The sequence below is a fragment of the Lolium perenne genome, chromosome 1 (genome assembly GCF_019359855.2).
Source record: "Lolium perenne isolate Kyuss_39 chromosome 1, Kyuss_2.0, whole genome shotgun sequence".
Classification (NCBI taxonomy): Eukaryota; Viridiplantae; Streptophyta; class Magnoliopsida; order Poales; family Poaceae; genus Lolium; species Lolium perenne.
This window is the reverse complement of record NC_067244.2, coordinates 221,456,503-221,480,872: the sequence shown is the minus strand read 5'-3', so window position 1 is coordinate 221,480,872 and position 24,370 is coordinate 221,456,503.

Below are 24,370 nucleotides of genomic sequence, written 5' to 3'. Positions count from 1 at the left end.
TGGAGGTCCTGTATTTTGCAACTCCATCCACTCTGCGATGAAGTCCGGCAGTATTTGCGATTTTATTGCTTTTCTTTTTTCATACGTGATGTCCCGAGGGGAAAGTTCTATTCCCCAAAGGGAGACACGACCCGTAGCTTCTGGGTTGTTCAGTATATTTGACAAGGGAGCTTCATTGACCACTATGATCGGATGTGCCGAAAAATAGTGGCGCAATTTTCGTGCTGTCGTGAATACTCCATATGCTATCTTTTGGTACTGCGGATACCTTTGTTTAGATGGTGATAGAACTTCGCTGACGAAGTATCTTTGGCCTCTGCAGCAGTGGAGTTTTCCTTCTTCTTCCCTTTCGACAACTAGCACCGTGCTCACCACTTGGGGTGTGGCTGCGATATATAGCAGGAGGGGTTCCCTTTCTTTTGGTGCCACCAGAATTGGCGGTGTCGAAATTGTGCGCTTCAAATCTTCGAAAGCTCTGTCGGCTTCGTCGTTCCACTGAAATTTATCTCCTTGTTTTATCAAAGCGTAGAACGGCAGTGCCTTTTCTCCCAGCCTAGCGACGAATCTACTCAAAGCTGCGACTCGCCCCGTTAGCTGTTGTATCTCCTTCAACTTTGTTGGCTTCCTCATTGTTACGATAGCCTGTATTTTGTCGGGATTTGCTTCAATCCCTCTTGCTGATACTAGAAACCCCAAAAGTTCTCCTGCTGGGACGCCAAAGGAACACTTCGTCGGGTTCAGTTTGAGGCAGAACTTATCAAGGTTGTCGAAAGTTTCCTTGAGATCTTCGATCAGCGTTGCCCCCTTTTTTGATGTTATGACGACATCATCAATGTATACTTGCACGTTTTTCCCAATCTGTTTCGCCAAACACTTCTGCATCATCCTTTGATATGTTGCTCCCGCATTTTTTAGACCAAAGGGCATTGTTCTGTAGCAAAACACGCCGTAAGGTGTAATAAACGCGGTCTTTACTTCATCTTCTTCTTTCAATCTGATCTGGTTATAACCAGAATATGCATCCAGGAAGGAAAGACGTTCACATCCAGCCGTGGAGTCGATAATTTGATCGATCCTCGGGAGGGGAAAGTGATCCTTTGGGCAATGTTTATTGACACACGTAAAGTCGACGCACATGCGAAGGACCTTAGTGTTTTTCTTCGGCACCAGCACAGGATTTGCTACCCATGTGGCTTCTGTAAATATCTCTTTGATAAAACCAGCTTCTTGTAGTCGATTAATTTCTGACAGCATGGCTTTGCGGTTTGGTTCCGAAAAACGTCGCAAAGGTTGTTTGATTGGTCTCGCTAGTGGATCCAAGTTTAGGTGGTGCTCGGCAAGTTCCCTGGGTACTCCTGGCATGTCGGTGGACACCATGCGAAGATTTTCCAGTGCTCACGGAGGAACTCGACGAGCGCGCTTTCCTATGCGATATCCATGTCGTTTGCGATAGATGTCGTCTTTTTTGGGTCTGTCGGGTGAATCTGCACCTCTTTTGAATTTTTCTCGGTACTGAAAGTTGATTCTTTGTTTGGCCTTCCAACGTCTGGCAGTACGTCGTAATCAGTCATGCTTTTTGACGCCAAGTACTCGGCTTGCATCCCGAAGGTTTCTGACAACCGGTGGAAATCCTTGTCGCACTTATCGGCTAAGGCAAAGCTTCCTTTAACTGTGATTGGTCCCTTTGGTCCAGGCAACCTCCACAACAAGTATGTATAGTGTGGCACTGCCATAAATCTAGCATATGCTGGTCGTCCCAACAGAGCATGATATTGCGACGGAAAATCCACGACTTCAAACTCGAGCCTCTCGATTCTATAATTTTCTCGGGTCCCAAACTGAACGTCGAGATTGATCTTTCCTAATGGATAACTTGGTTTCTCCGGTGTGATGCCGTGGAACCTTGTGTCTGTTGGTTTCAAGTTTGCCAAGGATATGTTCATCTTCCTCAATGTATCTGCATACATAAGGTTTAAGCTGCTGCCGCCGTCTATGAACACTCGAGAGACATCAAATCCCGCGATAGCTGCCGGGCGAGAATAAGTGCTGACTGCCCTGGTCGAGGAACTTGCTGCGGATGATCTGCTATTGTGAAGCCGATATCTTGTCCTGACCAATTAAGGTACTCAACTGTTGGTGGAGGCATTTTTCTGCCATAAACACCTGTCGTGAGATTACTTTCTGAGCTCTATTGGACGGCCTTCCCTTCTGAATCATCAACACTGCTCCATTGGAATTAGGATCAACATAAGGTGGTGGTGCAGGTGCTGCCGCTATTCTGAGCTGATGCCGATTGTCATCTGTAATCGCGGGAGGAGGCGGCAAGTGAATCTCGCTTCTGGGTTCTCGAGGATTTCTCTGTGCTGCCCGCGCATTAGCGTTCTCTGCATACCGTAACATTGCTTGGAAATTTCGACAATCCTTCTGCAAGTGCCCTGACTGTCTTTTTCCGTTCTTTGTCGAGGAAAAAATGCATCTGGCATGGTCCGTTCATCATCTCTTCAGGGGACACGAAAGGTCTTGGAAACCTAGGCCCGCTATTTTGCCTGTTGCGTGAATCATCCCTGTTATCACCTCGCTGCTCACTGCTTCTCTGATAATCATCTCTGTTGCTTCCTCCTGTGTTTGTCCGAAAACCTGCCGAAATTTGTCCTGGAGCGTCGTAGTTCTGGTACGTCCGAGGAAATCTTCGCCTCGATTGATAGTTTCGACCACGGTCCTCCTCTGGCGACCTGTGTCGTTTGTTGTGGACGGCATCTTCTCCGTCCGCCCATTTATTTGCTATCTCCATTAACGCAGATACTGTCTTTGGATTGGTCCTTCCCAAGTCTTCGACGAAATCTCCACGCCTGACTCCTGCGACAAACGCATCTATTGCTCTCTCGTCAGATATATTTTCTGCCGAGTTTTTAATGATATTCCACCTCTGGATGTACTTCCTCATTGGCTCATCTGGCTTCTGTCGACACGCTCTCAACTCTTCTAACGACGCGGGTTTTTTGCACGTGGATCTAAAGTTCTTGACGAACACATCCTCGAAACTTTCCCAGCTGTCGATGGATCCTGGAGCGAGTTTCTTTATCCAAGATCGTGCGGCTCCACTCAAATGCACCTGGATACTTTGCATGGCTGTTGCCCTGGTTCCTCCTGTGAGCTTCACCGTCTCCAGATAGTCGACTAGCCAATCCTCTGGATCTTGAAGGCCGTCGAACTTCTTGAAATTATCGGGTAACTTGAATCCTGAGGGGACTCGAGTTTTCCGGACTCTCCTCGTAAAGCATGGCAAGCCACACATATCTTCGTCGGTCAATTCCGGAGATTGCCGATGATCCCTTCTGCTTTGCCGCGCTCTGTCGACTCTTGCCTGTACTGCTGTGTCTCTTGCTCCACTTGGCCCTTCGAGTCTTTGCCGGCTGTTCTTCTTTGCGAGGTCGTGGACTATTTTGCCTTGCCACTCCTTCGGGAGGCGTTGACACAAACGCTGTCCCCATAGCTCCAACTCCTGCTACCGCCATATTGTACAATGTTTCCCTTGGATCACCTGGAGGTGGTTTAGACGCAAGGATAAAAGCATGTGTCGCCATATACCCAGCCTCTGGTGTCTTGGGGATGATGTTTCCTCTTGTATCTATCGACATGAAGGACATGTCGAGGTTCTGGACCAAGTGCTCTCTTTCTGCTTCGGGTATGTGTTGCAGCCTTGATCTTGCTCTGTTCCGCGCCTCCCGATGGCTATCACCCGTAGTTCTAGATTGTCGACTTAAATCTGCCCTTCTCCTGCTGGATGCAGAAGCTGCCTCCTTTCTCCTGTTCAACTCAGCTGTCTGTTTTTCTAATTCCCTGGCAGCTCGTGCGAGCCTATATTGATATGCTTGCAGTTCTTCTGGTGTGGCCGTGGTAGCCATTGGTTCTGTGCCGTTCATAGCTCTCGCGGCTCTGTCCCACGCTGCTTGTGAAAGTTGAACTCTGTCTCGCGGCTCTGGCCCGACGTATTTGTTGCCCAGGCCTTGTCGCAGATTGGAGGGATCGATGTATGGATTTCCCAAACTGTCGAAAGCCTCAGATGTCTCCTCTTGATCTTCAATGGCGTAAATCTGATGATACTTTGTACTCAGATCTACGTTGGGTTTGGCGACATCATCGTTGAGATTGATGAAGACCTTGCCCACTGTGAGAGATTTGTCGATGAAGTCGTAACTGTCGACATCGCTTGAGCCATCGCTTATATATGAGTCCGCAGATGACTCAAACGACATGTCGTTGAAGATCTTGGCGAGTTTCTCTCTTGCTCTGGTGCTGACGTAGCGTGTCGCCGAGGCTTCTTCTTCTCCTGACTCGGTCGACGATGCATAGTTTGAAAAATCGGAATCGACCACCGACGATCCCGACGAAATCGGAATCTCGACACGATACGATCCTTCCTTCTCGACGCGAAAGTGAAACCTTCCGAACGTCATCTCCATGGGCTCCGCCAGATACGCATATGCATCCAAACGGGAGGGTGGGTGAGGAACAAAATCGACAAGACCAGCAGCGATCTGTTTACCTCGATCCATTGTGTTGCTTGCGGTTGACGATGCCGAAGATCTTGAGCGTGCCATCGAGATCAGCTCCTTACGCCTCTAGTTCCCACAGACGGCGCCAATTGACAAGGTATCAACTTGTCAATGCCTACGGATTGTAGGCTAGGGTTTAGTTGGAAGTAGAGGGTAAGTAGATCTCGAAGGTTTCAGCCGGAAAGTACTCGACGAATATGAAAACTAGGGTTTGCAGACAATGATTCGATTGATTCTTCGTCCCTCGACTCCCCCTTTATATAGGAGGTGGAGCCGAGGGATTCGTGCTATACAAGTTTACAGAGTCCGGGACGGTTTCTAACTCATCCCGCCAAATTACAAACAACACTTCCTATTACAATTCTATCTTTCCTTAATAAATCTTGGGCTCCCGAATCTTCTTATTCTTCGGGTATTGGGCCTCCAGCAAACCCCGGGTACCATCTTCGGCAGGCCCATTTGGGATGCCTATGTCAGTTAGTGCACAATCAAAATATACATGTTCAGAGGTGACATAATCATTCTTAACACTTCTGGACATTGCACAAAGCTACTGAAAGTCAATGGAATCGAAATATCCATCGAACATAACAAAACTGGCAATGCGAAATAAAAGGCAGAATCTGTCAAAATAGAACAGTTCGTATTGACGAATTTTATTGGGGCACCAGACTTGCTCAAATAAAAATGCTCAAATTGAATGAAAGTTGCGTACATATCTGAGGATCACTCACCTAAATTGGCTTAATTTTCTGAGTTACCTACAGAGAATTTAGCCCAGATTCGTGACAGCAAAGAAATCTGTTTCTGCGCAGTAATCCAAATCTAGTATGAACTTTTCTATCAACGACTTTACTTGGCACAATAAAACACTAAACTAAGATAAGGAGAGGTTGCTACAGTAGTAAACAACTTCCAAGACACAAAATAAAAACTAAGTACTGTAGGTAAAAACATGGGTTGTCTCCCATAAGCGCTTTTCTTTAACGCCTTTCAGCTAGGCGCAGAAAGTGTGTATCAAGTATTATCAAAGGGTGGTCCATCTTCAGCGGGGTGTGTAGTTTTCTCAACCAAGCATAGTATATTGGATACATAAGTCTTAGCGTCTCCCTTTTCATTAGTCTTGGGCTTGCTACTCTCATCAAACAAATTTTCGGGAACAAGCCAAGCATAGTTATTTTCTAGTGCATCATTCATAGCTAGGAGTTTACATGGTATTGGTGCTTTGATCTCCCTACCATCATCAATATTATTAGTGTACCTTATTCTCTCCATGTCCATCTTTTCAAGGAGACTAACAAAATTGGTATAAGAACCAAGCATATTATATTTAGCAAAGACCTTTCTAGCCTCTCTTACTAGACCACCAAATTCTCTAAGAAGGGTTTCTAAAACAAAATCTTTCTTTTCCCCTTCTTCCATATCACCAAGTGTAAGAAACATGTGTTGGATTATAGGATTGAGATTAACAAATTTAGTTTCCAACATGCGAACTAAAGCAGCAGCAGCAATTTCATAAGTAGCAGCAAGGTCTACCAAGTGTCTATCCTCAAAATCGTCAATGGTACTAACATGGTTGAAAAAATCTTCTATATTATTTCTCCCAATTATAGATCCGCGTCCTACCGGCATGTTTTTTACGGTAAAATTAAGAGGAAACATGATGAAATAAGTAAAGTAAATACAAGTAACTAATTTTTTTGGGTTTTTGATATAGCAAACAAGATAGCAAATAAAGTAAAACTAGCAACTAATTTTTTTGTATTTTGATAAAGTGCAGCAAACAAAGTAGTAAATAAAACTAAGCAAGACAAAAACAAAGTAAAGGGATTGGGATGTGGAGACTCCCCTTGCAGCGTGTCTTGATCTCCCCGGCAACGGCGCCAGAAATTTAGCTTGACACGCGTACAGCACGCGACCGTTGGGAACCCCAAGTGGAAGGTGTGATGCGTACAGCAGTAAGTTTCCCTCAGTTAGAAACCAAGGTTTATCGAACCAGTAGGAGTCAAGAAGCACGTTGAAGGTTGATGGCGGCAAGATGTAGTGCGGCGCAACACCAGGGATTCCGGCGCCAACGTGGAACCTGCACAACACAAACCAAGTACTTTGCCCCAACGTAACAGCGAGGTTGTCAATCTCACCGGCTTGCTGTAACAAAGGATTAGATGTATAGTGTGGATGATGATTGTTTGCAGAAAACAGTAGAACAAGTATTGCAGTAGATTGTATTTTAGTATAGAGAATTGGACCGGGGTCCACAGTTCACTAGAGGTGTCTCTCCCATAAGATAAACAGCATGTTGGGTGAATAAATTACAGTTAGGCAATTGACAAATAGAGAGGGCATGACCATGCACATACATATCATGATGAGTATTGTGAGATTTAATTGGGCATTACGACAAAGTACATAGACCGCTATCCAGCATGCATCTATGCCTAAAAAGTCCACCTTCAGGTTATCATCCGAACCCCTTCCAGTATTAAGTTGCTAACAACAGACAATTGCATTAAGTATTGCGCGTAATGTAATCAGTAACTACATCCTCGAACATAGCACCAATGTTTTATCCCTAGTGGCAACAGCACATCCATAATCTTAGAGATTTCTGTCACTTCCCCAGATTCACGGAGACATGAACCCACTATCGAGCATAAATACTCCCTCTTGGAGTTACAAGCATCTACTTGGCCAGAGAATCTACTAGTAACGGAGAGCATGCAAGATCATAAACAACACATAGACAATAATTTGATAATCAACATAACAAGTATTCTCTATTCATCGGATCCCAACAAACGCAACATATAGAATTACAGATAGATGATCTTGATCATGTTCGGCAGCTCACAACACCCGACAATTAAGCACAATGGGGAGAAGACAACCATCTAGCTACTGCTATGGACCCATAGTCCAGGGGTAGACTACTCACACATCACTCCGGAGGCGACCATGGCGGCGTAGAGTCCTCCGGGAGATGATTCCCCTCTCCAGCAGGGTGCCGGAGGCGATCTCCTGAATCCCCCGAGATGGGATTGGCGGCGGCGGCATCTCTGGAAGGTTTTCCGTATCGTGACTCTCGGTACTGGGGGTTTCGCGACGGAGGCTATTTGTAGGCGGAAGGGCAGGTCGAGGGGCATCACGAGGGGCCCACACTACAGGTCGGCGCGGCCAAGACCTGGGCCGCGCCGCCCTAGGGTTTGGCCGCCTCGTGGCCCCACTTCATCTCCTCTTCGGTCTTCTGGAAGCTTCGTGGCAAAATAGGACCCTGGGCGTTGATTTCGTCCAATTCTGAGAATATTTCCTTACTAGGATTTCTGAAACCAAAAACAGCAGAAAATAGCAACTGGCACTTCGGCATCTTGTTAATAGGTTAGTTCCAGAAAATGCACGAATATGACATAAAGTGTGCATAAAACATGTAGATATCATCAATAATGTGGCATGGAACATAAGAAATTATCGATACGTCGGAGACGTATCATCCGCCGTGGACAGCTTCCGGCGCAGACAGTCTTCATGCCACTGATCATCGGTCCATCCTTCCAGCTTCTTCTTCGGGGCCGGCGCCTTCCGCGGCTTCGCGAACGGCGTTGTCGCCCCTTTCGTCGCATTGCCCGGCGGCTTCTTGGCCGCTTTCTTGGCCATCTTCTTGGGGGCTACTGACGGCGCCATGGAATGGGGAGAAGGTAGCGGCGGCGGGTGGACGGCGGGAGGGAGAAACGAATCGGCGGGGGAAAGGAGAAATGAATCGGCGGCGGGGAAAGGAGAAATGAATTGGCGGCAGGGGAGGCCAGAAATGCGCGGCGGGATAGGCGCGATATGGCGGGAGGGGCGGGATTTGGCGGGAGTGGGAGACGATTTTTCACTGAGCCGCTGACGAGTCGGCCCCGCCACTACCCGCCTCGCTTTTCGTTGTGTCCGGTGTCCCCGGTGCGTCCCCTGTGGGACGGGGACGGGCTCGGGGCGCCGGACACCGTATCGGGCTGCGCCGGACAAAGGACTTTGGGGAACGCGACTGGAACGGTTTTTTTGTCCGGCGCGCCCCAAATCCCTTTGGGGGACGCGGCTGGAGATGCTCTTAGTATTCGACATGCCGGCTCTCATGTCTGCAGCCCGGCAGTATACGCCTCCATGTCCGTCACTTGCAAATCCGGTCTGCGCGCCAGCCACCAACGCCCATAGTGCTGCTCCAGCCCTCTCCCGTTCTGCTGCTGCGAGCTCGGCGATGGGACCGCCGATCCAAGGAGAGGCGAGGCGGTTGGATGTGGAATTTGGGATGGTGTGGTCCATATATATTGGACAGACGCGGCACACAGATCGGCGTAGTGATGCGGCATCCTCCTGGTTTTTGTTTTGACATGCGTATCCCATCCGTGCACCCGGGATTGCGAGCATCCAGCCCGGCATGATTGCCGTACTTTGTGCGTTGATTTTTTTTTTAGAACTGCATATGTATTCTTACAGATTTTTTTTTGAGAACTGCATATGTATTCATACAGAAACAGAGTACAAAGACTCAAACGATCCATTACAACATACGCAGCAGAGGGGAGATGCGCCGCCCCCAAAACCACCACCGATAGCTCCACCGCCTCCACAGCACCGCCGACAGGACCATCCTCTAACCCTACACTATATACATGGTGAGATCTGGGGATTCCCCAGCCTCCCGCTGGCGGAGCAGCCGCCGGAGACGGAGGGATCCCACGGATCACCGCCGCGCAAGGTGGATTTCCTTGGAAAAAAGAATTCTGAATACATACTCTTCTTCATCTATCTTCTAAACTCACGATGGAGTCATGAAGCTGATCAGCTAAAGCATGTCCTTCGGCCGATGCCCCCAGTTCCCTTCCGTCGCCGGCTCCTTCCTCGTATTCTCTCCCAGCATCGGCCATGACCTTCTCGCCCAAGCGCAGGTAGCAGTGGCCTACCTGCATCTCGTCAGCTCGGGTCGCCGCTCAATAGTCATCGTTCGTTCCGCTCGCGAGGAGCCGCCACCACCAGAATTCAACGCTTCTACTTAGATACACCTCCTATCTGACCTCTCCAGCTCTCCTTCCTCCTAAGGTTATCGTCTATTCATCTGACGCAGGTTCGTCTGCGTTCATCGTTGCCGGCCCTTCGCAAGGAACTCGTCACCCGCGTACGACGGTATGTGGTGCGTACCATCAGAGTCCACCTCTCACGCGGCATTGGCCTAGCGTTCTTCCCTTACGAGCTCACAGTCGTGGTTCCTTCCTCACGAACGTGGTGATGATCTCAGAGGCTGTGCACAGCAATATTTTCATTCACATCTCGATCGAGCAGCTACCTAGGATATGGAAGTTCCAAACACTAGTGGAAACAGGGCCTTTTGCACAGGTTGGTAATGGCCATATGCACCGGATGGCCAACCGGTGCAAACCATCCGGTGCAAAAGGCCCCCCCCCCTTTTGCACCGGTTCACTTACGAACCGGTGCTAAAGGGGTCACCACGTGGCAGGCTATGGGGCGCTCGGCGGGGGAGCTTTTGCACCGGTTCGTAATACGAACCGGTGCAAAAGGGTTGTGCCGCGACAGCATTTTAGTGCCCTTCCCTGCCGTGGCAGACTCTGCCGCGGCAGGGAATTGCACTAAAACGCTGCCGCGGCAGAGACTCTGCCCCATTCGAAACACGGTATAATATTAATGCAGACAATTCAAATATATATATATATATAGGAAACCATTATATTACATATATCGATCAAAGTGACACACGTTCATGCATATATATATATATATGTCTACATCAACTTTGATATTGGATGTCGGCCACATAGTGTTCTCCGTCTGGAGCTATGACTTGCTCAAGTAAGAATCCCGCCAGTTCTTCTTGAATTGCTCGTACACGCTCAGTTGCTAGAAGACCGTCCCGCAACCGTTCAATCTAATAATTTGAAGAAGGTACGGTGATCAATATATATGTGTGTGTATATATGTGAATGAAACACAAGGTGATAAAATAAAGCCATGAATGTTGTTTACTTACATCAAGTTGTTCCAAAATGTCCCTCACATGGTGGGTATTCTAGCGGATGAACTCGCAAACGTAGAACCCGCATAAATTATTCCCGTCCTCTTGCCTCAAGCACTTTACAAGAACAAAGTTCAATCAAAATAATATATATATAATCAAGGATGATAATAATGGTATTGAAACTAGAATCAAAGAGATGCGCGGCCTAGCCAGTAGTACTTACCGGTACATGTTTTATTCGAAGTTCTTTATTCTTTAAACCCGGAGCTTTGTTGGTGAACCGTTTCCAAGCCTTGTGGAGGATATCAGCCATGTCCCCCCACGCCTCAAGGGGTTTACTCTTCGAGTCCATGACTTCTACTATCCCGGTGTCGGGTTCAATGACTAGCAGGATATAATGAAACCTGCGGACACACATATATATATATGCATAACTCATCAATTACACTTAACACATGGAGTAAGCGAAAAAGATTTAATGTGTGAAGACAGTAACACTCACGCGAAGTTGTAAGGAAATAGTATTGCCCTTTTGTATGAGTTTTTCCTTAAGACATATACCAAGTTATTCTCCGTGTCCTTGGGAGAGTTGTCGACAGTATACCCATTCACGGTATATGGGTCAACGAACCCAAGATCATAGATTTTCCCCTTGCGGCATTCGCGGATCTTCATTCTGCATAATACAGTGAGAGTATGGTTATATGCATGCAATAATAGACGAGCCGCGGTAGAGACTTAATTACATAAATAATACTTACAGACAGTATTCACTCAGCAAAGATTTGTCGAGGGCGTCTTGGTTGAATAACTGAAATAATTCACAAAATTCGATGTTCATCACGTCATTTCACCCGTAGTGGTCATCTGTGATTGCCACCATGATCCAGTTCTTACCATCCTTACATGCATCCATGTACCAATTATGCAGTCTTTGCAGTTGTGTTGATAGATTAGGCAACTCCTCAGATCTGACAAGAGGTTGCCCGTACTTGTACTGGTATGCTATTTGGACATCATCACCCTTGAACAGGAATTCTGCATCGATGCGGCTTAAGTACTCAGGAATACTCATACCGGCCGCATCTGCCTCATCTTTGTATAGTTTTACCATCGTCGGATCAAGGCACGCTAGGACATCGAGATACACTTGGAGCGGGGGGCACGAGTTTTTCTGGGCTCCAAGCTGGGGAACTGGTTTCCCTTCTACCTTACTTTTTTCCACCGCTCTCTTGCTAACACATTTGACTTGCGAATAGACCGGTCATAGTTCGATGAAAGACTTGGCTCAGGTTGATGAAGGTTCTTCAGCAGTTTCAACTTTTTTTCCAGAGATATAACTGGCTCCGGCTCAAGCTGGGGCTTTTTCAGTTTCAACATTTGTTGCTTGTGCTGTTCAGCTACGATCTTGGCATTTTCCTCAACTGTATAGTCATAAGGTCTCTTGGGAGCAACCTTAGGCACTCTTGGGAGGGGCTCTTGTTTGCGTCTCGGTGATTTGTTACGACTCAGCTGTGTCGTAGCGGTCCGCCTAATTTTCCTCTTAGACTTGGGCGGCGGAGAAGGCTCACGCGGCGGCAGAGATGGCTCACGCGCCGGCGGGGAAGGCTCACGCGCCGGCGGAGATGGCTCATGCGCCGGCGGGGAAGGCTCACGCACTGGAGACGGCTGCATCGGTGGAGAATGCTGGCTCGGTGGAGACCTTGTTGGCGCCTTCCAACCTGGAATCACAATGAATTCCTTTCTCCATAGAACTGTAGTGTTCTTGGCTTCTCCCAGCTCTAGCAAATCCCCTTCACCGGCAGGGTGGTCAAGCCTCAGCGGCCCATACCCATCCATAACTTGATCCACCCCGGCAACAGCGTATCCAGGTGGAACCGGATTGAAGTGGTATCTTTGATCAGGTACTGGTGGTAAGACATAGCCGATCGCCGCCTTGAGCGTTAAGTAGCCCATCGTTTGGAAATGTAGCTCACAAGGTGTCGACTCTGTGATAAAGTCCACAGGGTAGAGATCAGGAGGCATCTGCGGATCCATAGGGGAGGGAGGAGCCATCTGCGGATCCACATCTGCATCATCACCAGGCAGCTCCGTGGAAGCCACGCTGCTTTTCCGCTGAGATCCCTGGCCGGTAGCATCGAATGCAACTTCTTCTATCTGCGGATTAGGTTGAGGTTGGGTGACTGTGACTGAGCCTGACATTATCATCCTCACTTGCTCCTCTAGCTTAGCAACGCGTTCTTGAACCACATCCTTTTGCCTCTGACGGCTTTTATCGGGATATTTCTTCGTTTCTGCAGGAAACCCAATACACCACGGCTTGCCACCTGGTATGGTTCGTGTTCGTCCTGGGTGTTCAGGATTCCCAAGGGCGCGTGTGAGCTGGTACTTCTCTCTTTCGGGACGGAACTTCCCCTCTTCAACTTCCTTTGCAACATTTCTAAAGGCTTCGATGGGAAGTGGGTTTTCCCGATGTCTTTGTGTATATATGCAGAACCCTTGTGCGTCCAACGTGCCCCCATGCGCGTAAAACCAATCCCTTGACCGCTGGTTCCATTTCCGTACCTCTGGCTGGACCCCCTTTGCAATTAGGTCATTCTCCCATTTCTCCCACTTAGGTCTGCCAGCCTTGTAGCCTCCTCGCCCCATGGTATGGAAGTAAATCTTATTAGCAACATTTTTCTTGTTGGCGTCTGACCTTGTCTTTGCCCTCTCCGATGTCTTGTACTTCACAAATGCCTCCCAGTTGTCTTTTATCTTCTCATAGGGGCCGTTGAAATCTGGAGTCTTCTTTTTCTTGACAAAGAAGTTGTCCAATTTCTTCTTGTAGTCGTTGAACTGCATTGCCATCTTCTTAAGAGCCCACTTCTTGACTCTTCGTTGTATGCTATTCATCTCGGGATCCTCAGGGTCTGGCCTGTTATTCTCACTATCAGAGTCAGCTGGCTCCGGAAATATGAAATTTACCATGAGTTTCCTAAACATCAGATTTTTGGATCTTGTATCGACGTAAGTAACTCCTTCGTCTGCCTTTGCAGGTTTCTTCCATTCTTGAGTGGTGATCGGGATGGTGTCCCTAACAATAACTCCGCATTGACTTACAAACTTTTTTGCGTGATGCTTGGGAGAAATCGGTTCGCCGTCTATAGCGATTTCCGTGATGATGCACCTTTCATGCTCTTCCATCTTTCTGGTCGCGCCTCGTTTAGTTCTGCCAGTAGAGTGTGTTGATTGGGAGGTCTAAAAGAAGAAACAACGTTAATATATGTATATGCACAAATTTGTATGCTTGGTTAATTAATATATATACACCTCGGCGTCGTGAGCTTCTCCCTCGCAGTCGTCACCTTCTCCCTCACCGGAGCCGTCTCCACGGTGGTCTTGCTCATCTTCCTCATCGGAGCCATCTCCTCAGGTTCGCTCGTCTCGCTCGCCGGATTGGTTTAGGTAAATAGAGGTGATATCGTCATCATCACGGATAATCTCCTCGATGAGGTATTCTTGTTCTAGGTCTCTTTCCATAGTTTCTGCAAAGACTTACAAGTTATTCTAATGCTATAAACACAACGAAGCTAGTTTCAGCAAAGACTTACAAGTTTCTGCAAAGACTTACAAGTAATTAAGAATAATGCTCAATACATGATCAAAATATTAGAGTTATACATATATATATAGGTACTAATTAAGGATAATGCTCAATACATATATAATTCTCAACCAAGGATCGATAATATAGTGCTGAAAGCAGATAGTGCAGTTACATGCATACATAGATCGGGTTCATGTTTATTTAACCCTAATACATCAATCAATACTACAACCTCTCAACCGCGCCGACCGGGTCCTAGAGGACGCCGATCGGGTCCTAAGCCGCGCCGGGTGAACCCCCAAAGCCACGGAACAATCACGGAGCATAGCTAACATGAGATCCCTGCATAACGCTCCATCCGGTCCTATACATGTTGTCTAACGCATACATGTAACGGCGAACGTGCTTGTCCTCCGCTTCAATGCGCTGAGCTACCTCCTCCGGCGGGGCCGGCTCCCTCTAAAACGAACGTGGCCCATAAGACCTCCACCAGAAAATATCCGGGTCCACGACGGGACCCAGATTCCACACCAAGGTGCGCGCCCCGGAAGATAACACCTCCCAGTGCCACCCCGGCGGAGCCCAGTCCCGAACTTCCCCCATCTGCTGCATCTCCTCTAAAATTGTCCTAGCTCCAGGACGCGGAGGGCGCGGCATCGTATGCAAACTAATATTGAATTTGAATAAATTACTTATGAACATATAAATTTGACTACTACTTCTGTAACAAAAATTTGTCTAACATATATTTTCTAACTACAATTTTCTAACATATTTATCTAACATATTCTAAATTCTAAATTTCTAAATTTCACTACTATTTCTAAGGTTCTAAGATTTATCTAACATATTCTAAATTCTAAATTTCTAAATTTCATTACTATTTTGCTACTAAATTTTGTAACAAATATTTTCTAACTACAATTTTCTAACAAATATTTTCTAACTACAATTTTCTAACAAATATTTTCTAACTACAATTTTCTAACAAATATTTTCTAACTACAATTTTCTAACAAATATTTTCTAACTACAATTTTCTAAATAAATCTAACTAAAATTTATCTAACTTATATTTCTAAATTTAACTACTAAATTTTCTAACTAATTAAAACAAAAAAAACAAAAAAAGCCAAAGGGGCGGCCGGCCGGGGCTCACCTTGCCGCGGGCGGGGGCGGCGCAGCGCGAAGCGGTTGCCAGCGCGGACGGGGCGGCGGCGCGGCGCGGTGGCTGCGCAGGCCGGCAGGGCGGCGCGGGCGCACGGGCCGGGGTCGTGGCGGCGTGGGCGCGGAGGAGAGGCCGGCGGCGCGAGCACGGAGGAGAGGCCAGCGGCGCGGGCGCGGAGGAGAGGCCGGTGGCGGCGGCGACAACGAAAAATTGGGCAGCACTTCCCCTCTATTTTGGTCCTCATGCGAATGGAGAAGAAGGGCGCGCGCGGGAAGAAGTAGAAGGACCTTTTGCACCGGTTCGTGGCTGGAACCGGTGCAAAAGACTCTTTTGCACCGGTTCCAGCCACGAACCGGTGCAAAAGGTCCAAATTTTGGCTGTCTTTTTTGCTTCTTCCCGCCTTTTTTTGCTGTTTCCGCCACGACGCTGCGCGGTTTCCGCCACGACGCCGAGCGGTTCCCGCCACGACGCCGCGCGGGATATGTTCCCGCCACGACGCGCAGCGCGGGATATTTTCCCGCCACGACGCCGCGCGGGATATTTTCCCGCCACGACGTGCAGCGCGGAGATTTTCCGCCTACACACCCTTTATAAATAGTACGCCCCCGTCTCTCCCATTTCACTCATCACCAAACCCTAGCCCATTGCACAATGCCCCCAAAGCCGCACCCGCCGCCGGTGGAGGTGGACCCGCAGCTCGCGGAGATAGAGGAGTGGGAGGAGCTGCAGCGGCAGGAGGCGGCAGCAAGGAGGGCAGCAGAGGATGAGGTGGACCCACAGCTTGCAGAGATGGAGGAGTGGGAGGAGGCGTCGCTAGCGGCTACCATAGAAGCATTTGAGAGGCAGAGTCTCCAGGAGCTGCATAAGCGGCCGCGTGTGGCGGATCTAGATAGTGAGGAGATGTATAAGCGTCGCCGTGAGGTGGAGCTGCGGCAGGAGGCGGCAGCCAGGAGGGCAGCAGCTGATGCGCGGAAGAACTAGTAGAAGGTTGTTATTTTAGTTTAAATTTAGTTAATGTTAAATTTCAATAAAGTCGTTGTCGTTGTTTTAGTTTAAGTTTAGTTAACGTATCTTGTTAAATTTCAATAAAGCGTTGTCGCCCGAGTAACTCTTCCTGCAAGTCCCGCTCGGAAGCTTCTAGTATATACACCCAACAACCAGTAGCTCAGGGTAAAGAGGGCTTCCGGCCGGGAGCTTAATTCTCGAAGGAAAGAGCCTCTCCGGCGAAGCTTCTCGAAGATGTCTTAGATGGCCGGCCGTCTTAGACATCTTCGGAAGCTTTGCTCGAGTAACTCTTCCCGCAAGTCCCGCTCGGAAGCTGCTAGTATAAACCCAACAACCAGTAGCTGAGGATAATTTCCAAACATGTGTATCTAGAAAAATAATAAATTTGGATGATTGCATTTAGTTCAAATGACCAATGTTACTGATACATATCACAACAAACGCTTCACAATATGAGCTCAAGGTACAGGATAATAATTAATACATTATGATCGCTTCGACCGTGACCATGGAGTATCTTCAGCATTTAACGCGATGGTTGGATCAATGTTCACTGTGAAGGGCGGAATTTCAGCAAACTTATTATAATCTTCTGACATGTCTGTCTTGTCCTCGACTCCCACGATGGTTCTTTTCCCTGAAAGAACTATGTGACGCTTTGGCTCATCGGATGAGCTCGTTTCCTTATGTTTTCTTTTCTTCGGTCTAGAGGACATGTCCTTCACATAGAAAACCTGAGCCACATCATTGGCTAGGACGAATGGTTCGTCTCTGTAACCAAGATTGTTGAGATCCACTGTTGTCATTCCGTACAGCTGGTCTACCTTTACCCCTTTTCCATCCAGCTTGAACCATTTGCACCGAAATAAAGGGACCTTAAAAGAAGATCCATAGTCAAGTTCCCATATCTCCTCTATGTAACCATAATATGTGTCCTTTTTCCCACTGCTAGTGTTTGTTGCATCAATGCGGACACCACTGTTTTGGTTGGTGCTCTTTTTATCTTGGGCGAACGTGTAGAAGGTATTTCCATTTATCTCGTACCCCTGGAAAGTCACTATAGTCGAAGATGGTGACCCGGCCAACATGTACAACTGATCTACAATATCGTTGTTATTAATGAGATGTTCTCGGAGCCAACCGCCGAATGTCTGCATATGTTTATGCGTAATCCAGTCTTCGATCGCCCGGATGTTCGGAGCGTACAATATTCTTGTGATCAGTGATATACGGGGCCACCAAGGTGGAACTTTGTAGAACTGTGTAGTGTGCTTGAGTGAAAGAAATGCCGTCCCTACATATCATTGATTTCCTTCCTAGCGTGCCTTTTCCACTTAGTCGCCCCTCATGTCGCGATTCAGGAACACCAATCGACTTAAGGTCAGGAATAAAGTCAACACAGAACTCGATGACCTCCTCTGTTCCATAGCCCTTGGAGATGCTTCCTTCTGGCCTAGCACGGTTATGAACATATTTCTTTAAGACCCCCATGAACCTCTCGAAGGGGAACATATTGTGTAGAAAGACAGGACCGAGGATGGCAATCTCTTCGACAAGGTGAACCAGGAGATGTGTCATAATATTGAAGAAAGATGGTGGAAACACCAACTCAAAGCTAACAAGACATTGCACCACATCCTTCTGTAACCTTGGAAGACTAGCTGGATCGATTACCTTCTGAGATATCGCATTAAGGAATGCACATAGCTTCACAACGGGTATTCGAACATTTTTCGGCAGAAGCCCCCTCAGTGCAACCGGAAGCAACTGCGTCATAATAATGTGGCAATCATGCGACTTCAGGTTTTGGAATTTTTTCTCCGCCATATTTATAATTCCCTTTATATTTGATGAGAATCCAGACGGCACCTTGATACTGTAAAGGAATTCAAAAAAGATATCCTTCTCTGCTTTGGTAAGAGCGTAGCTGGCAGGACTTAAGCGACTCCCTGTATCCTTGTAATTCTGTTCTTGCTTGTCTTTTGGGACTTTCATACGATACTGGTCCTTCCGTGCTTCTGGTGTATCTTTTGTCTTCCCATACACGCCTAAGAAGCATAGCAGGTTCACGCAAAGATTCTTCGTTACGTGCATCACGTTGATTGAAGAGCGGACCTCTAGGACTTTCCAATAGGGTAGATCCCAAAATATAGATTTTTTCTTCCACATGGGTGTGTGTCCGGTAACGACGTCATTCGGAACAGATTGACCGCCAGGACCCTTTCCAAAGATTACTTTTATGTCCTTGACCATATCAAGTAAAGCATCACCGGTACGGAGTTCAAGCTTCACCCGGCGATCTGCCTCACCTCCGAAATGATTGCCTTTCTTTCTGACGGGGTGCCTCTTTGGAAGAAATAGACGATGCCCCAGGTACACAACCTTCTTACATTTATGCAAATAGGCACCTTCGGTCTCATCTAAACAGTGCGTGCATGCATTGTATCCCTTGTTTGTCTGTCCTGAAAGGTTACTAAGAGCAGGCCAATCATTGATGGTCACGAAAAGCAACGCTCGTAGGTTAAATGACTCCTGTTTGTACTCATCCCATGCATGTACACCTGGTTCGCTCCACAACTGTAAGAGTTCTTAAAATAATGGCTGTAGGTACACATCAATGTCGTTGCCGGGTTGCTTTGGGCCTTGTATGAGCACTGGCATCATAATAAACTTCCGCTTCATGCACAACCAAGGCGGAAGGTTATAGATACATAGAGTTACAGGCCAAGTGCTATGACTGCAGCTCTGCTCCCCAAAAGGATTCATTCCATCTGTACTTAGGCCAAACCTTAAGTTCCTCGCGTCATCTGCAAAATCCGGGAACTCTCTATCGATTGTCCTCCACTGCGACCCATCAGCGGGGTTTCTCAGCATCTCGTCTTTCTTACGGTCTTCTTTGTGCCATCGCAAAAACCTGGCATGCTCTTTATTTCTGAACAGACGTTTCAACCGTGGTATTATAGGAGCATACCACATAACCTTGGTAGGAACCCTCTTCCTAGGGGGCTCGCCCTCAACATCACCAGGGTCATCTCGCCTGATCTATACCGAAGTGCAGTGCATACCGGACATTTTTCCAAATTTTCATACTCAGCGCGGTAGAGGATGCAGTCATTAATGCATGCATGTATCTTCAGCACCTCTAATCCTAGAGGGCAGAGAACCTTCTTTGCTTTGTACGTACTGTCAGGCAATTCATTATTCTTTGGAAACCTCCTCTTCATTATTTTCAGTAACTTCTCAAATGGCTTGTCACATATACCAGCCTCTGCCTTCCATTGCAGCAACTCCAGGGTGGCACCGAGCTTTGTGTTGCTATCTTCGCAATTTGGGTATAACTTCTTTTTGTGATCATCTAACATGCCCTTTAACTTTCGCTTCTCGTTTTCTATTTCTGCATCTCAGTGTGCATCGGCGATGGCCCGACGAAGATCATCATCAACGGGCTCATCTGATGCCTCTTCATCTTGATCACCTCCTCCTGCATCTTCATCTTCATCATGCCCTGTTGTAGTATAACCGTAGTTAGGGTACATATCATCATCCTCTTCTTCTTCGTCGTCTTCCATCATAACCCCTCTTTCTCCATGCTTGGTCCAACAATTATAGCTGGGCATGAAACCTTTCCAAAGCAGGTGGGAGTGAATGACTTGCCATTCAGGGTATTGCTTCAAGTTATGGCAATCAACACATGGACAACACATAAAACCGTCCGCCTGTGGGTTTTCCTGAGCCACACGATAAATTCTTCCAGGCCCGATCTGAACTCGGGTAGACGTTGGTCAACGTACATCCATTGCCGCCGGTTCATCTACATCAAATAATTAATTAAGTTTATCAATAAACTATTACAAAACATCATAATATTTATAAATAGTGGAAATTAGCACCGTACAAACGAAAGGGTAAAGTTGTTGCTTAACCTTGATCGAGGAGGAAAGAAAGAGGAGAAAGCTTAAGTGTCGCTCCGGCACCTCATCTCATTTTTGTTGTGTGTAAAATCAAGCGGCATCACTCTCTCAGACATTTCATCGAGCACCTTATGTGCATGCCAAAGAGAAGCAAGTTAGCACTCAACACACACACCTTCTCCTAGCAAAAATGAAGTGAGTGGGCTGGTTGGCCGGGTAGCTAAGCTGAAATAGGGCTGGGGACCTTTAGCACCGGTTCGTGTTACGAACCGGTGCAAATGAGCTATATTTTGCACCGGTTCGTAACACGAACCGGTGCTAAATGTTCCTCGGCTGACACGTGCCTGGCGACGAACCTTTTGCACCGGTTTGTGTTACGAACCGGTGCAAAAGATAGCTCATTTGCACCGGTTCGTAACACAAACCGGTGCAAAAGGTCCCCACGAACCGGTGCTAATGACCCCTTTTAGCACCGGTTCGTGCCAAATCCGGTGCAAAAGCCATCTGGGGCAAAAAACCAAAGCCCTTGTTTCTACTAGTGAAAGCGAGTGCGACCCATGGTAAGGGAAAGCTGCGGAAGGGCTGGATGCGTCGTCCGAAGTTTGTTTGCTTAGTTGAGAACGGGAGGGTCTGGATGTGGCCAACGCCGGCGGAGCCCCTCCCATGCTGCACCACTGCTGGTTCCGGATCTGGGCCAGGTGGGCTCGGTTCTGGCGGCCCTTGGCAGCGCGACCCACGAGGTTCCTCCTACGTCCGAGAAGGTGGAGGCGTTGCTCTGGCTGCGGTTCGGTGGCGAGTTTGGAGATGCTGACATATGGACCGGCTTGACCGGCGGCGTGGTGGCATCAGTAACGGCGCGGCTATGTCCTCGGGCGTCGTGGCAGGGGTGCTTCTTTGCGGTGGTGCGCGGTCTCGGCCGGGCCGTCTTGCGAGGAGTGAGGTTGCGGCGACGCCGTTCATGGCTTATGGCTAGCACATGGCGGCTCGGTGGTGGCTTGGGTAGGTCTGGCATGAAGCTGCAGCTGGATGGCGGCGGCAGCCTAGGCGCAGCAGCGCGACGGCTTGGCTAAGGGGGCTTGATCGTGGCCTAGCAGGCGGCCGGCCCTGATCTAGGCCTCCTCGGCCATGCTACTGCGTCTGGACGGCGTGTTCCTCTGGTGGCGGTGGGTGGATCCCCTCCCCTAGGTTGCCACTTGCTTTGACGGTTGCATGCTATGGTGCTATCATACCCTGCCCGTTCGTGTTGCGGTGTGCTGATCAAGCCATGGGCTCGAGTTCGTGGGGATGGCGGGGCGGCGGCCTCGGAATGTGGACTGCGCGGGTGGCTCTACGGCGGGCAACGTGGCGGTGGTGGTGGTCTTTCTCTTCGGTCATGGGGATGGCGAGGAGCAGACGATGGGGGATCCTGGTGTTGGCGGCGCTTCGGCTTTGGCAACTCCCAGATCATGTTTCGGGAGCCTGACTAGGGGACAGGGGCGGCTTAGTTTCGGGTGCGGTGTGCGGATGCTTCCGGTTGAAAACTCAGCGCCTCGGCGCCAACAACGGCGATGACCTGCTGATACGTCTCCAACGTATCTATAATTTCCGATGTTCCATGCTTGTTTTATGACAATACCAACATGTTTTGTTCACACTTTATATCATTTTTATGCGTTTTCCGGAACTAACCTATTGACGAGATGCCGAGAGGCCGATTCTTTGTTCTGCTGTTTTTGGTTTCAGAAATCCTAGTAACGAAATATTCTCGGAATCGGACGAAATCAACGCCCAGGTTCCTATTTTTCCCGGAACCATCCAGAACACACGAGAAGGACCAGAGGGGGGGCACAGGGCCACCAAACCACACCCCGGCGCGGCCCAAGGGGGGGCGCGCCCCCCTATGGTTTGGGTAGCCCGTGGCCCCTCCGACTCCGACTCTTCGCCTATTTAAGCCGTCGTGACCTAAAACTTCGACACCAATTGACGAAACTCCAGAAAGACTCCAGGGGTGCCGCCGCCATCGCGAAACTCCAATTCGGGGGACAGAACTCTGTTTCGGCACCCTGCCGGGACGGGGAATTGCCCCCGGAGCCATCTCCACCGCCGTCTTCACCGCCATCTTCACCGCCATCGCTGCCTCCATGATGAGGAGGGAGTAATCCACCCCCGAGGCTGAGGGCTCCGCTGTAGCTATGTGGTTCATCTCTCTCCCATGTACCTCAATACAATAATCTCATGAGCTGCTTTACATGATTGAGATTCATATGAGTTTTGTATCACTACTATCTATGTGCTACTCTAGCAATGTTATTAAAGTAGTTTTATTCCTCCTGCACGTGTGTAAAGGTGACAGTGTGTGCACCGTGTTAGTACTTGGTTTATGCTATGATCATGATCTCTTGTAGATTATGAAGTTAATTATTGCTATGATGGTATTGATGTGATCTATTCCTCCTACATATGCATGAAGGTGACAGTGTGCATGCTATGTTAGTACTTGGTTTAGTTGTATTGATCTATCTTACACTATAAGGTTACTAAAACATGAACATTATTGTTGAGCTTGTTAACTCCGGCATTGAGGGTTCGTGTAATCCTACGCAATGTGTTCATCATCCAACAAAAGTGTAGAGTATGCATTTATCTATTCTGTTATGTGATCAATGTTGAGAGTGTCCACTAGTGAAAGTGTAATCCCTAGGCCTTGTTCTTAAATACTGCTATCGCTACTTGTTTACTACTGCTGCGTTACTACTGCTTGTTTGCTATTTCACTGTATTACTGCTGCTGCAATACTACCACCATCAACTACACGCCAGCAAGCTATTTTCTGGCACCGTTGCTACTGCTCATATATATTCATACTACCTGTATTTCACTATCTCTTCGCCGAACTAGTGCACCTATTAGGTGTGTTGGGGACACAAGAGACTTCTTGCTTTGTGGTTGCAGGGTTGCATGAGAGGGATATCTTTGACCTCTTCCTCCCTGAGTTCGATAAACCTTGGGTGATCCACTTAAGGGAAAACTTGCTGCTGTTCTACAAACCTCTGCTCTTGGAGGCCCAACACTGTCTACAGGAAAAGGAGGGGGAAGTAGACATCAAGCTATTTTCTGGCGCCGTTGCCGGGGAGGAAAGGTAAAAGGTACTCACACTCCGGACCTCGGCTACCAAGCTATTTTCCGCCATTGTAAGTACTCGAAGCTATTTCCTTTAGATCCTGCAATTGCAACTTTTTGTTTCTTGTTTACACTAGTTAGGCATAATGGAAAACAACAAAAAAATTGGTGAGCTTTTTAGTCTTTTTCCTGATTTAGAATTGTTTGATGCGAAAATTAAAAACCCTATGGAACCTTATTTGCATGCTAGTAGCGATGTTATTAGTATGAATGCAATTACTGCTAATGCTATGAAGAAGTCTAAGCTTGGGGAAGCTAGTTTTTGTGATCTTTTTAGCTTCCCATCTTTAGGGGAGAAAATTTGTTCTGATAATGCTTTATCTCCCATATGCGATAACTCTAATGATGCTTCTGATATTTTAAATCCACCTGCTGAAAGTATTCCGTATAAAATACCTATGAAAATTATTGAACGTGTTATGGACAACCACTATAAAGGGGATGGAACTGTCCATCCTAGAGATCATTTACTGTTTTTGCACGAATTATGCGGGTTATTCAAGTGTGCAGGTATCTCTATGGATGAAGTGAGGAAGAAGCTATTCTCTGTTTCGCTGTCTGGTAAAGCGGCGCATTGGTATAAATTGTTGGAGAATAGACATTCTCTTGGTTGGGAGGAAATTGCATCTCTCTTTTATTCTAAATTTTATCCTCCTCATGAAGTGCATATTGATAGGAATTATATTTATAACTTTTATCCTCGTGATGGAGAGAGTATTTCTCAAGCGTGGGGGAGATTGAAATCACTAATGCTCAAATGTCCCATTCATGAGCTCCCCCGTAATGTTATTGTTAATAATTTTTATGCGAGGCTTTCAGGACAACACAAGGACCATCTGGACGCGTGTTCGGAAGGATCTTTCACAAGCAAGGAGGTTGAAGCTAGGTGGGATCTTCTTGATCGGATTGAGGAGAACACCGAAGGATGGGAGAACGACAAAGGTAAAGAGTCAGGTATAAATTATGATTATGAATGCA